The sequence below is a fragment of the Montipora foliosa genome, chromosome 13, assembly GCF_036669935.1.
Source record: "Montipora foliosa isolate CH-2021 chromosome 13, ASM3666993v2, whole genome shotgun sequence".
Classification (NCBI taxonomy): Eukaryota; Metazoa; Cnidaria; class Anthozoa; order Scleractinia; family Acroporidae; genus Montipora; species Montipora foliosa.
The window spans coordinates 1,476,918-1,481,917 of NC_090881.1; the positions used below are offsets into that span (position 1 = coordinate 1,476,918).

Here is a 5,000-nt window from a genome sequence, read left to right on the forward strand (position 1 = left end):
AACTAAAGGTGAGTTTACTCAAAAGGATCATGCGCGTTAAGACAATATTTTGGGCTTATAGGGGCGCTCAGGCTCGGGAAACTTGTCAGCGGAGTACCATGGGTAAGATTTTTGGGAAAATCTATCCGTGCGAGAAATTTTGGTTATGACGTCACGTTCGTTTGCGCTTCCGCTCGTCTGCCAGCACAGAATGCACCTTATTCCAAAATGGCTGCCATTTTAGTATTCTTTTGTTTGATTACAAATTGGCCTTTTTGGCCTCGTTCGAGTTTAAATATTCTTTTGAATTTTACGTTTGAAAGCGAGGTCAAGAGGGCCAATTTGCAAGGAAACAAAAGAATACTAAAATGGCAGCCATTTTGAAATAAGGTGTATAGGGAGTTTAAGCAAAGACGACGGGTACCCTGGCTACGGCAACGCCACAAAGCAAGAATATTATTGGTTGAAAAAGGAAAAATGCTCGTGCTGCACGTGCAACACGAATTTCCGTGCATTTCTTTGCCGTACTCCACAAAACAACAACAACGTGAAATCACCAAATTTTAGGTTTTGACGACAACGTGGGCATATAACAATAAAAAGTAATTTGCAGTTTTGACTTTAAAACCGTTCGTACCCATCCAGTTACAGGATAGTTCGTCTATATTATACAAGGTGAACAAGACGGATTAATCGCGAAATACTTGCGATAGCGCTAAGTTATATTTTGGACTAACATTTTCGTTGCCATAGCCGTCGTCTTTGCTAAAACTCCCTAATGTCGGAATGGGGAGGCAGGAGAGCCTCTGAGGACGGGAGTGTGTAGGCAATTTTCCTTGGCGGGAAATCGCGTGGCAGCGTTAAGGCAGCGTTGCATTTGGCAACCCGCGTTTTTCTGGCGGGAAATCACAATAGTGACGAGCAACGGGATAAAGAACAGGAAAGTGGAAGAAAAGCAAAAGAGCTTGAGACAAGAGGCCACAAAATTTGAGAAATTTAAGCGAAGAAAGTCTCGAGAAGCCGAGGAAGGAGAAGAGGAATTTTCAATGAAAATCACCGTAAAGGTGAGAGAAATAGAGCGAGAGACAAAACACTTACCGGTATTTACAACGGTTAGCTTTCAGGTAACGTTTTCCTTCTTAATATATGCCTCGCTGCCTCACACATATAGTAATAATATAAGTAATAATATAAGTAATAATGACGATTACTTTTGTACTTTATACAGAAGCATAATTATTTCCATGTACTCTATATTGCTTTCTGGGGTTAGAAACGGGAGCTCCGCTTTTAGGCTTGGCTAAATCTATGTATTAGTGTTATGAAGACCACTGGTTGAGGATTTTCTCACGTAAAATGGCTTCGCAAATCAATGTTTTCAGTTGCACGGTACATACGATGAAAATGAAAAGTGTTTCAACCGGTTCATGATCGTTTATGGGCAAAATTTAAACGTGCAAAATGTTTTGAAGTTATGCACGGTATATATCTTAGTGCCCGCACGTAACGTGAGCGATTTAACTGACCCAGATGGCCTGTGTAGATGCTCTGCCACTTAAATACGGGGGCCAGTTGTTCAAAAGCCGGTTAACGTTAATCTCAGGTTAAAAATTAGCAAAGGAGTTTTATTCTCTACTCCCAAATGCTGTTCAAGGCTGATATTCGATAAAACTTTACATTAGAAGTCAATCTTGAAAAACAAAAATAAGCAAAGGAAACTTTCACCAGAGCGTTGAAAACATGAAACAAAAGTTTACGCTAATCCTGGATTAAGCTAATCAGCTTTCGAACAACCGGGCCCAGAAGACCCGTGAGAGGTAATCCTTAAGAATCTGTTCAAGCGGTGTATGATCGTTCATTCTCAACTATCACAGACTATGGCTTTGGGTTTGCTCCAAGTGACAATATTGTGTCCTGTATACTGCCAATGACAATGGCCACATACCGCAGAGATACAAGAAGAAAATAAAACTCAACTTTAAAATTAGAGTCCGAGACCTTACAACAACTTTTGGGAGAATAACTTCACTCGGAATCTGACCAATGTTAGTTTCGTTTCGGTTTGGAAATTCAGTGTAACTCATCCACTATCGTTTTTAGAGGTCCTATCCTGACATTAATTTTGCACATTTGGATTGTAGCGAATGAACCGAGAAAGCTGGTTTCCCGATAGCTATAATCGCTGTTTAGAGAATTTCCTGCAAGCTTTAGTTCCACAGATCATCAGCAGACTTAAAGATCAGCCTCAGATTGCTAAGGTTGGTGCAACAACTAACTTAGGCCCCGTCCACACGTATCCGGATATTTTTCAATCCGTAACTTTTTCTTTCCGGATACGCCTTCCGTCCACACTTATCCGGTGAATTCGCTGGCGAATCCGGAACTTTTTGAATACGCTCTCCAGAGTGGATATTTTTTAATCCGCTTATTCGGCCCCATTTTGATTACTGTAGTTCTGTTTGGGACGAATGCAACGTTACTCTGTGCAATAAACTGCAAAAATTGCAGAACAGGGCGGTTAGGGTTATCACCAAGAGTAGTTACGACTTGAGTGCTAACCATCTTCTTCTAACCACTACGTCAGGACAATCTCGCTAAGTGTCGGAAAAAGCTGAAAACCACCCTAATGTTTAAAATATTAAATGGTCTTGCTCCGGATTATCTACAGGACCTGTTTTCAATTCGCACCACAAAATATAATGTCAGGAATTTAGAAATGAAGCTTAATTTGCCCAAACCAAACACAGTGCGGCCTTACAATGGAACATCTTACCCCAACCATTTACGTACGATCGAATCAGTTAGATCTTTTAAAAAAGAAGTGAATCGATTTTATGAAAATGAGGGTTAGGCTCCCACACAGCAACCTTGTAAAACAGTATTTTTATTACTACAGTAGGTACTGAATTTTATTGTACTATAGCTATTGTATTCTTTCTGAGGGTTTTACCGTGTTTAAATAAAGCATGTATATATGTAACCGTGTGGACGCTAAATCCGGATGACATATCAAGATCGAGCCCAGGTCCCTACCTTGAAATCAATTCTTAAGATGGCTGCCGAGGGCAATTTTATTTCTTTATTTTCTTCTTTTGGCGCTTGCTCTGTTACCTCAGTTTCCTTGAGGAGTCCTGAGTACTAGAGTGAATTCGGATACGTTTCAGATGCGTGTGGACGAGCAAATTCGATTTGAGTACGCTACGTGTGGATGAGAATATTTTTGAATCCGGAAAGAAAAAGTTGCGGGTTCAAAAATTTCCGGATACGTGTGGACGGGGCCTTAATTTGTGATACACTTATCCTGCTTGACAGAGGTTTCCTTGCTTTCTCTCTTTAGCGAGAAGAAAAGGAAATCGCTCCATGTCGTCAAGAGCTTTGGGCGAATGATTGAACTCTTAACCGGTTTATAGCCAGTTTGAATTTTAACGTTTGTCCTATAGCGGAAGAGGTGAAGTGATGTTGCATCGAGTTCACGACGCGCATGCGTGACACAACATGATTCGTGCAAAGGTTTCCTTCCCTTCTCATTAGAGAGAAAAATCAAGAAAATCTCTGCCAAGCAGAGTATGATACAGTCGGTTCGGTTGCCTTGAAAGTAATTTCAGAGAAGTAATTAAGGTGTTGTGTTTCCTTTCTTTCGTAGGAAGCAAATTTTCACTTGGCCTGCTTCACCAAGGTACGTTTGTTAATTTTCGTTCAATTATCTCGACAAAGATTAATGTTTTTGACAACGTACCCTAACGGGATAGGTGATAAACTGTTAAGTTAGCGCTTTATTTTTAGCGCTCACAATGACCTTGGACATATACCTTACAAATTAACTGAACGAAAAGTCAGTTACAGAATAAAATGTTAAGAAGTGAAAACCGGTCCAACCGGTTACGTTAAAGACAGCGCTTCCTAGCCTCACAGTCAACTTAGTTGCCATGATAACAGGTTGATTATCCGACTGAGGTATCAATCTCTCTTAGGATTGCTTCACTTACCTGGATCGTGGATTTGTTTTTCAAATGATCAGTTATTACTCAGAGCAATTTAAGGATTCTGATACACAGGTAATGTTCATGATTTTGGTATAAGTGTATCTTTTGAGTTTTTCTTTTTGTGTGTGTGTTTCACGGTAGATTGTGCTCAGTATTGCGTTTTGACTTGCCTTCCCTTTTAGATGCTGGAATTCAAGTTTGAATTTCTCCAAGTTGTCTGTAATCACGAGCATTACATTCCACTCAATCTACCCTTGGACATTCGAGGTACTGTAATGAGTTTGGTTAACTTTGTTGCATTCATATTCATTTTAGTCTCAGATGCGAGCCAAAGGAAGATAGCAGTTACGGAGTAGAATCAAGTTCTTTCTCCCAAGAGGCTCTAGTGCTGTCACGGAGACCAACCAATTTTTGCACATCATTGTCAAATGTGTAGGAAGTCAACTTTTGACAGTCAACGAGAGTTTTTTCTCCCTCGGGCCAAGCAGGAGTGTTTTGTAGTCGCAGTCACAGTAAATAGGTAATCCGGTTTAACTGGCTCAACAATTGTGCCAGAAGAAAATCAAGAAAACCTCCCCAAAAGCTGTCGCTTAATACACGTGCATTATGCATTTTGCCATTTCGGCCCGAGCGTTGTGGAAAGTTGATTTTATGAAACGAGTTGGTAAAGGACGACTTGCCACCGTGAAGAATGGAATGGCTGCCAGTTGCAGCGTTAGCCCTTCGCTGGAGCCAATGGCCCATGTCAATTCGCTTTGATAAAGAGCTTATGTTCTAAACATCAGCCATTAAGTCTTTTGGTGGCAATTCTACCTTCATCAGCTCGTTTGATAAAACCAAAGTTTCGTGTTTTACATGTACTCTTCCACCAGCGCAACACCACAGTTTCCGTAGAAACTAACTCCTCTCTTCGAAGGGATACGAGTTGACAAAATTCTTGTGCCACGTTTATAACAGCAAAGAGCTAACGTTAATGGGCCTCTTTAATGGGTTTGATCAGTCGCCTTTTTTGTTTCTTTTCAGCTCTGGGAGGAGTAC

The 5,000-nt window shown here is 40.7% G+C and overlaps 1 pseudogene; it reads left to right on the forward strand.

The window, feature by feature from the left end:
- The window catches only part of LOC137982260 (dedicator of cytokinesis protein 11-like), a 63,740-nt pseudogene that overhangs the window by 22,091 nt on the left and 36,649 nt on the right, over positions 1–5,000 (forward strand).